We start from the raw sequence: 10,271 nt of genomic DNA, 5'->3' as shown, positions 1-10,271 counted from the left end.
GCCATGTATCAGTTGGCTCGGGCCGCCATCACAAATACCATAGGCCGAGTGGTTTAAACGACAGAAATGTATCGCCTGACAGTTCTGCAAGCTGAAAGTTCGAGTGCTAGGTTTTGGCACGGTTGGTTTCTGCCCAGGGCTCCGTCCTTGGCTTACAGATGCCCGTCTTCTCCCCGTGTCCTCACGTGGCCTTTCCTCTGTGTGTCCAGTTAGGTTTTTAAAAGGACCCCGGGATTCCCCACTCACTCGGAGTCAGGGTTTGCCCGGTGCGAGAGCTTCTCCCCTGTCCTCCCCTCCGCCCCGCCCCCACTCCTTCATACAGAGCTGCCATCTGTGGGGTTCCTTCACGTCTGTCCGCCCTCCTTCCTCTCTTTCACGGTGAGGAGGCGGCACGCGAAATGGCCAGTGGGTACCCAGTGGGTACCTAGGGTGAGACCGGTAGGAAGAAGCGGGCGGGCAGAGGGAAGACAGGTCCTTCCTTCCTTCCTTCCTTCCTTCCTTCCTTCCTTCCTTCCGTCCGTCGCGGGAATCTGAACGCTAAAAACCCACACCCAGAGCAGAGTGTTGCTGCAGGGGTGTGCTTGTTGGGCCCGTAACCCTGGTGGTGGGGTGCCGGGGTGGGGGGCTGGGTGGGCGGGGAAATGACTGCAACCGTCACAGCCGGACCTCCCCGGGACCCTCATCGTTCCCGGCCGGTATCTGGCCTACGAACTCTAATAAGACTCCGAGGTCGGCTGTTTAGCGACCCCCCCCCCCCCCCCCCCGGACTCGCCCCCACCCCCCACCCCCCCCACCCCCGCACGCCCGCCGCCGCCGCCGCCGCCCGTGATTCTCCACGGGTTGAGCGCGTTGGCCCGGGTCAGGAAGAGGAGAGGGAGACGGTGTCGTTGGCCCAGGGCGACGGTGGGGCGAGTTTTCGCCAACAATTTTTTCCTCCCTAGCGGTTGGAAAGCGGCCGCCTAAGGGTGGGGGAGGTTTGAACAAAGGCGGCGGGGAGAAAGAAGCCCCAGGCCAGGTCGGAGGCGCTGACTGGACCGGAGAGCTTTCTGCATTTGAATGAAGCCATTGAACGAGGACCTTTGGAATGTGTCGACCTGGCCTCCCCCTCCCTTCTCGGCCCCAACCCCCATCTCCTCCCTCCCTCCCTCCCTCCCTCCCTCCCTTCCTCCCTCCCCCACAGAGTTTCCTTCCCGTCCACGGACTGACCTGCGACCTTCCATCCTGCCAGACCTTGCACGGAATAAATAATACCTCCTCTTTTAGAGTTCTCTCGCTCTATCCAGAAAATAAACAAACCGAGGAACAGACGACCCCCCGCCCCACCCCCCACCCCCCACACACCTGTCACCCCATGTCATGCCTCTCAGGGCAGTGCCACTCCCTTTGGGCACAGCCAGACTTCCTGGACTCAGCCAGGGCCTCTCAGGGCACTGCCACTCCCTCTGGGCACAGCCAGACTTCCTGGACTCAGCCAGGGTTCTCAGGGCCCTGCCACTCTCTCTGGGCCTCTCAGGGTACCCTGCTTGAACAACAGCGACTCAGCAGTCAAGGTGCTTACATACTCTCAATGGCGGCCGGTCAAGACACAAAAGCAAACATCCGCCAGTTCCACTACATGGTGGTGTGTTCCCAGGCAAACAGTAAAGCGGTCCATTGAATTAGGGGTAGAAGGCCATTCCCCATAGTCCACGGTCCTTCGCCAGAGCTGCGTGTTAGCCTCACAATGTGTGCCCTAGCCTTGAATTCATGCGAGTTGAGTAATGAAGCTTCGAGGCCTCCCCACAACTCCCAGCCATGCAGAGTTTCCCCAGAAGCTGAGGTGAAAAGAGGGAGTCCTCCTGGGTGGGGCGGGGTGGCCATGGGCAAGAAGAAGGGCTTCCTGGCTCAGAGCTCACAGTTCCGCCTCGGCGCCAACCCAGGTCGCAGGGTCCCAATCACATACATTAATTCTGCAGAAAGACAGACATAAGGCTGTGTTCAGGTGTAACTGTGCCCATGAGGTCCAGGCCCAGAGATAGAGGAGAGAGAGAGAGAGAGAGAGAGAGAGAGAGAGAGAGAGAGAGAGAGAGAGAGGTAAAGGGTTCCTGGGTTCATGGCCAGAGAGACATGCTAGGAAGTCCCTAACCACATGGTCCCCCCAGCAGCCCCTTTGCCTCCAAAAACATAGGTGGGAGGGGACAGACCCCTGAGACCCAGGGTGATAAGGCCAGGCAAGGTCCCCCGGCCTGGAATGTGGGATTGGGGGAGACTTTCCAAGGCCATTGTGGTGCTTCCCCAGTGCGGTGGGAGGTGTCCCTGCGGTAGCAGCTCTGTGCTTCTCCTCCAGACCTGGGGGGTGGGGGGGGGGGGCGGCGTGGAGGTATCTGCACGCACTCCACTAGAAAGAGAAGGCCTGGTCTATGTGCCCCGGCAGCCAGGGCATCCCGGGTACTGAGTGTAAAGGGTGTGGGGCTGAGAGGCCCGTGGAGGGACGTCGGGGCTCAGAGGGGAGGGCGTCGGCAAGGGGAGCCCTCTGCCTCGCTCTCACGCACCATCACAGACAGCACAGGCCCCAGGGCTCACACAAGGGACACTTATTTCTCACAGATCGGGGTGCCAGCATGGTGGGTTCCTGGGGAGGGTCCTCTTCCTGGCTGGCACATGGCCACCTTCTCCCCGGGTTCTGCTACAGTAGGGAGACAGTTCTGGTTTCTTCCTTGTCTGAGGGCACCGATCCCATCCTGAGGATCTCCCCCCCCCCTTCGAAGTATTGATTTGGGGGACACAAACAGACGCTCTATGACAGTCATTCGCAGCCTGAGGGATTCAGGCAGGTGGGAGGGGTGAGGTGGGAAGGTGGGGCTGGTGGGGAGTGTGTGTGGTCTATGAGTGAGGGGATGTTCGGGGTCGGTGGGCAGAGCGTGGGGCCCCGGATGTCAAAGCCGCCTGGGCAGATGTCAGGTGGCGGTAGCGGGGGCGAGTGGGGGAGACCATCGCAGAGTGGAAGGTCATAAAGTTAAAGGTTGGGAGTGGGGCCGATGGTCCACGTGGAGGCAAAGTCCTCCACCTCCTCAAGCGGGAATCCGGGAGAGATTCTGCCTAGGAGAGGATGGGTGGTGTGTGGAGGTGACAAGGGTGAGGGAGGGGCAGAATTTACTTCCCAGCCCCCTGGGACTTCGTAAGGTCACAGGGGATAAGCAAGTGTGAGCAGCCCTGGTGGAGACGGTGTGGGGGAGAATGGGGCTGCTGGGAAGTCTCAGTCAAGGTGGGCACGTCCGATAATACAGCGGGAGGGGCAGCAGCGGGGACTGGCCAGAATGGATTGGGTAAACAGGGCTGTCTAAGTGACCCCGTGTGGTGACCGGCCTTCCACAGCTCGTTGGGACACCCGCCTGCCTGGGAAGAGAGAGGGGGCAGGATGACCTTTCCCACCGGTTGGTTGCTGTCTTTCCCTTCGCAGCACCCCTTGCGTCTGCGTTCCTGAGAGCTTGGACAGCATTTTGCTGGCTGGGGCGGGGGGGGGGGGGGGGGGATGAGTGTGGGGTCAGGGTGCAGCCCCAGATGGCCAGAACTGGAAACTCTGATGTTGTGATTGTGCTTCCCCACCGCAGGCAGACAGAACACATCTGGCTCCCTGTGTGTGCAGAAATCCGTAGACGTATGTGAAATTTGGGAGCTCGCCAAAGGCGCGACCGTTCTCCTGAAGGATGGTAAAATGTGGCCTCCGGGCATCTGGACAACGGCAGTCCTGGTCCCACGTGTCCATCCCGTTGGACAGCTGACTCACGTGAGAAGGAGAGACGAAAGGGTGACGATGCCGTTCTCTTTAAAGATCTGAGCCACCTGTGCGGGTATGCCCGAGTGTGCTTTCTGTCCCCGCCTCAGCATGGAGGCTTGTCACCCAAGCATGCCCTGCGCAAGGAGTGGGAGGTGGCCCCCGGAGCACGCGTGCTCCTTCTGACCGGGTCTTTGCACCGTGTCTGGTGACCGGAGGCCACATGCCTTTGTCCTCTGTGGTGCCGCAGACTAGCACCCGTGAAACCAGGGAGAGCCAGCAGATGTGTGCGTGACAGACCCCGTGGGCTCCCTGACAGCAGCCCCGAGCCTCACCTCACCTCACCTCTTTCCTGTTCCGCAGCCTCCTACTCTTCCCTTTGGTGTTTGACTGTGATCCCCGGGACCGGGAGGCTTTGCTCCAGGCTGCAGATCTTCACATCCCACCTCTCATTCTTGAGAGGTGTTTGGCGTTCCTAGGTGTCCACCTAAGAAACATCCAAACCTCCAGACTCCTTGGAGAATGTTAATGAGTGTATCTGAGTCACACTGACAGACAACCATTGCCAGGAAGCGGTCTCAAGGGCTGGAGAAAATACTCCAGAAAAGGGCAGTTTTGCAGCTTATTTTATATAATTGGGATACACGGAGGAGGCAGAAGGCCTGGTACACGAAAGCCGTTGGTGGCAGAGTCAGGGGGCAGGAGAAAGCAAGTGGGGACACCTCTGGGACTGGATTAAGAAGTAAAACGGAGGGACGCTTACTTCTTTTGCACGGGTGGGTAACGGGGTAGATAATAATTCACGTTTACAGCACGTAAGGATGGTATCCAGGGAACAAGACGAAGATGAGGGGGTTCTGTTGTCTTGGGCACCGGTGCAGTGGGCTGTGCCCTGAGGTGTCTGGAAAACAGGATCGCTCAGACATTCCGAGGGTATGTTATCTTAGATGCCAAAAGATAACAGACGGGCTCACTGAAGGCAAAGGGTGACCTTTGTCTGTCAAGGAAGCTACAGGCCTAGGATGTGACTGCCCACCGTGACTTGCTTTCATTCGGGAATTTTTATGTTCAGACCCTCCTGTGCGGTTACGTTCGGTCTCTAAGTTTGTGGGGCCTGCCACGCCGGCCTCTCCTGAGCTTGACAGGTTTAGTAAGTGGCCCCCTTCTTTGTCCGCATTTCCCCCTTTGGGCCGTAAGTCGATCCGAAGGATGCACCGATGATGTGGTCTCCCGGGACTAGGAAGGCTCACTCCTAGGAATTCTTAGTGTTTCCCTTTGTCTTGCTGTAATGGTGGACCATTGCGGATGGGGCCGGACCGTAACCTTGGATGGCAGTCCAGGCCAATTTTTGTTGTTGTTGTTGTTGTTGTTGTTTTCCCCAAAGGAAAGGTGAGTAAGCGGAAGGCAGGTAGGTCTCATGAGCCTTCACTGAGTAAAAAACACACTGAATCGTTTCTAACCTATAAGCTATCGTGATTCAAACGTTGCCGTCTGTCTCGGTTTTCTGTATTTTGCAGCCAGTGTAACGTTTACTTATAGTTTGAGGGCACACCGTGTATGTATCGCTGTAGTTCTCACAATCTGACCGTGAGATGGGTTCCCGTGCACCGGTGGTGTTGTTCTTGTGATCTGAATATCCCATCTACTTCCCATGGGAAGCATCTAATTCCTGCTAGTTGTGCAATCGGGAACTGAGTTTAATTTTTATTTGGGGCCGAGGCTGTTAAGAACACAATGGTATGAATCACAATCACCATCTAAAAATGTCTAGAGGCCAGGAGGACGGTAAGAGTTTCATGAGTCAATTTCCTGTGTCTCACTCGGCAGCCCCGTTACAGAGGGCCATTATTTTAATAGCCGCTTAAGCTTCTCTGAATTAATATAGTCAGTAGTCTTTGTCGAGGTGAGGGGTAAGCGTCATTGTGTTCTAGCATTTATACGTAAAATTCCTTTATCGGTATTTCTTTTCTACTAACCTTCTACGACTTCACTTGTCTTTCTCAGTTTGTGTCCTTTTTCGCATTCAGAAATGATCAACAGTATCAGAACAAACGACTCCCTTTTAACTTCTCTCAAAACCACATACACACGCCTTTTCTTCCTTCTATGCTGGCATGCCTTCTAAGTTTCCAAAGAGAAAGCGTAAATAGTATTATCGAAAATACAGAGCCGGCCCGGTGGCTCAGGCCGTTGGAACTCCGTGCTCCTGATGCCGAAGGCTGCCGGTTCGATTCCCGCATGGGCCGGTGGGCTCTCGACCACGAGGTGGCCGGTTGGATTCCCGCAAGGGATGCTGGGCTGCGCCCCCTGCAACTGACAGCGGCAACCGGACCTGGAGGTGAGCTGCGCCTTCCACGACTACGATCGGAAGGACAACAACTTGACTGGGAAAAAGCCCCGGCAATTCACCCTGTTCCCCAATAAAGTCCTGTCCCCCTTCCCCAATGTAAAAAAATAAAAATAAATAAATAAATAAATAAATAAATAAATAAATAAATAAATAAAATTTAAAAAAAAAGAAGAGAAAAAAAGAAAAACAAATATTTTACCGGAAAAGAAAGAAAATACCAAAGTTATTCTGTGCACCTTCAATGATTAACAGTTGGGGTATATGAGTACAGGGTTTGAGAAAAGCCTAAAGAACAAGTATAACTATCATTGTGACTGATAATATTAGCGGGCAGGTAAAGACAATCAAACGAATGGTTATTTTAAGTCCCACGTCAATTCGTAGGTCTACAGGCCTTCTTGAGGTCTCGGGATAGCTGTCTACCCCTGACGTCAGCAGCTTTTCGTCCTCCGGGAGCCTTTGAGGTTGGCCGTCGGTGGAGGCGAGTGTCAGACAGGAGCAGATGTCCAGCCACAGGTGGGCAACTCTTTTTCATGAGCGATGTGAATCCTTGCGTTAACGCCTTTAAGTTCACTGCACCTGGATCGATTAGTGATAACGAATAAGTCCCTGTCAACGAGGTTGGAGGGTCTTTAGCTGATGTCATATCCAGTGGTGGACGACGTCTCCCGGCTGTGAGTCGTGGTCTTGGAAGTCTTCGTGTCCCGGGAGCACGCTGAAGCGAATCGGTTGCAGACTTATCGGTTTATTTAAGCTGCTTGATAAGTCCTTGATAATAACGCAAAATGTCTCCTTTCGGTAAGATTGTTTCACACGTCCGGTCACACGGGGTGAACGCTGACTACTGAGGAGAAAGTCTACGTTTACCAAAAGGAGTAGCTCTCAGGTTGAGAAACACCGTAAGGAGAGTTTTCAGCCAAGGGAGACGAAAAGCTTCTCAAAATTTACCCAGTGGAGTTTTAACTGTACCGTTTGTACGTTCTACAAATCCAGAGGACCGGGGTGATAAGCCACGACGAAAATGCTGCAGGGTAGGCCGGATGTTCCCGATCGAGTGCATCCTTTGCCTCAGAGACTATGTAACTCACAGGGAATGCCCCTAGTTCGGGATCATTTCTTTCCAGTCGTGACTTACCCACCATCGAGGCTGTTGCTCTCCTGCAAGGGGATGTCTCCACCTAGTGAGACAACCGTACAGATCGTGACTCACACACATCTGTACCGTGGAGAGGGTGGCCTTCGGATAAACTCCTTTATCCGAATTTCCTGTGTTTTCATGCACGACTAGGAAGAGAGTTTATAGCGAAGGTGTCCCAGGGTGGGAGCTTTAGATAATACTTCCTCTAGAGTGTCTTCGGCTCGGCTCGTTTCCCTTCAGGGTTCCGTTGAATGGGATCGGGCCGATCTCATTTTAAGGAGACAAACAGAGGCTGGGCCATGAATGAAAAATTCGGAACCCCGTCGTGATAGTATCCAGTCAGACCCGGGGAATCCTCTCGGCTGTTTTTTGTCTGTTTGCTTTTAGAAGAGGAAAGATTATTATTTAGGGTTAATTCGTAGCCCATCTTTAGATATTAGATGGCAAGGTATTTTCCTTTGGGTAAACAAAATCGAAGCTTGTCCTTTGACACCCTGTGTCCCTTAATGGCTAGCTATTGCGATCGGTAAATCGCGTCCTCTTATGGTAGGGGGTCCAATGTGTCCTAGAGCGTAAGAGTAAGTTATCCGTATATTGGCTGAGAGTATCATTTCTGGGACATTTTGCATTCGTTCAAATCGGCGTTTAGCATCTGAGAGAAGCAGGTGGGACTCTCTGTCTACCCCGGGGCACGACTGTCCACGTAAACTCTGATCTTCCCAGGTAGAAAGGCAAAGAGGTATTTCCTGTCCTGTGTTTTACAGGAATGCTGAAAAAAGGCACCGCGTCTATCTATCACCGGAAAATATCTCGGCAGTACACGCGGGAATATCTGATAATGGGGTATGTGGGTTTGGAACTACAGGATCTCTTTGTTTATAGCTCCGATATCCTGTGCAAATCTCCATCCTTTCCCATTGGGTTTCTTTACCGGAAGGTTAGGAGAATTACAGGGGCTCATGCGTGGCATGAACCAGCCCGCCCCCCCCCCCCATTATGTAATCTTGTGTGATGGGCTAATTCCAGCTAGCCCGTTAGGCCTTAAAGGATAGTGTCAAATATTACGCAGAGGCAAACTATAATCCATAGTTATTTTAATAGGAGTGACTGACTTATTCTTGCCAGCATCTCTACCGGAAAAGGCCCAGAGTTGCATTGGAGTGTCCCGTCATAAACGTCCAGTCGGTGTTGTCAAGGTCAGTTTCCTCTCACGCGGTTTCTTTCAAAATCGTTCCTTTCCCGATTGGTTCAGTATAGTATTCATTTATTTCTAAATACGTTTTAGCCGGGATCTCCAGCCTCTGCGACTTAGGAGCTGTGCTGTAAACCTCGGAGAATGATTACGTGCAACTGGCCCTTTCGTCCCGTCCCTAGACCACCAAGCTAAGTCAAGTTGGAAGGTTGAAAAGGACAGACATGATCTGCTCTCACTCCCATCTGGGATTAGGAGAGAAAGCAAAAACCGAGGTGGCAAAATGAACAAAACACACGTTCATCGATACAGACCACAGAATGGTGGTGACAGAGGGTACTGGGATGGGGAGAGAGCCGAATACGTAAAGGGGTCGACTTTAGGTCGAGGGATGGAAACTAGCCATCGGGTGCAGAGCACGTGATAGACTATACACATGCCGTGAGGGTGAAAGTCGGGAAATTAATGAGTCAGACTTAGTTCGGTCACCTCATAGCTTGCTATTCATCTGTCTTCTCTTTGTTTTTCCCCTTTACTGCTCGATTTCATGATTCTGCTCGTTTCCCTTCCTTGAGACTATACATACCTTGTGGATCTGATTGATCAGAAGAGCACTAATCTGGAAAAAAAGAAAAAGAAAAAGAAAAAAACCCGCTGAATTCTCAGGCGCCCAGAGACCGGGATCCATGGCTGCAACACCCTTGCAGCTTTTCCTGATGACGTATGACACACTCCAGCCGTGGCCGCCGAGTTCGAGATAACCTTATGAAGCAGACCGGACCGCAGGAGGTGATTTGTCAACCGTCAGCCCTGAAACTTGCGATGACCAGCTGTCATCTTTCTCGGTTCTTTCCCCCCGCCTGCCTGCCTGCCTGCCTGCCTGCCTGCCTGCCTGCCTGCCTGCCTGCGAAGCCTCTCGATTATTCTCAGTTCAGGGAAGATGCCTTTTTTTCCCCCCACGGACGTCAGTCTGCCATCTTCCCTGGCTGCCGGCACCTAGAATAAAATACACTCTTCTCCTCACTGACCCTCCTCGTCACTCAAGTTTTTGGGGCCCGGGCAACGAGCACCACCATCCCCGAGTCTGGTAACGAACTCTGGAGACCACGGCGGGGACGTGGATCGAACTGGACTGATCTGAGTTGGAGAGTCTCACTCCCTTGCTCCTTGCCTCCGTGTGGGGTAGCGGAGGTAGAGTGCCGGAATGCATCAGTGATCCCTGATGCTTATGGCTGGCCAAGCCCAGGGAGGGGATTACAGAGACGTCCCAGTAACTGCCGAGATCTCCTTCGTCCCAGGGACCCTCCCGGCTCTCCCCCTCCCTGGCAGGCTGCCTATGACTGCCTCAGTCGGTGAGGAATAAAAGCAACTGACGGGACTTGGAAACCGTGTGTCGGTGAATCGTGGAATCTGTCAAACCGAGGAAGTGCACTGGAATTCCCTTATCTCTGCCGTCGGAGCCTCTCGCTGTCACTGGGTTTGGGGGCTTACGCGTAAGCCTTCTGTGCTTCGTGCCAATTCGGGTAACTCCGAGGCCAATTTTTGGTGCTGGGTTGTTCAGAGACCGGGTTTTGACCCCCAGATCCCCGTTTCAGGAGGATTTGGTTCTGTGAGTTCTCGTCTGCTTTTGGTTCCGGTTTGTTGGTGACTTCTTTGTTCCGTTTTGTTCACCTCCGGTCTGTCCGTTCCCCTCCCCCCCCCCTTTTTTTTTTTCTTCCTCCCCTTCACTTTTCTGTTTATACCTTAAACACCAAACCGATAGGGGGCTCTATGTCTGCACGCTCTCCTCAGAGCCCTCTGGGCCATGTATCAGGCAATCGGTCGGTCAGCCTATAAT

This window comes from Rhinolophus sinicus, chromosome 12 (genome assembly GCF_057876585.1).
Source record: "Rhinolophus sinicus isolate RSI-liver-muscle chromosome 12, RSI-T2T, whole genome shotgun sequence".
Taxonomy (NCBI): domain Eukaryota; kingdom Metazoa; phylum Chordata; class Mammalia; order Chiroptera; family Rhinolophidae; genus Rhinolophus; species Rhinolophus sinicus.
The sequence above is the reverse complement of the archived record's forward strand: the minus strand, read 5'-3'. Positions refer to the sequence as shown.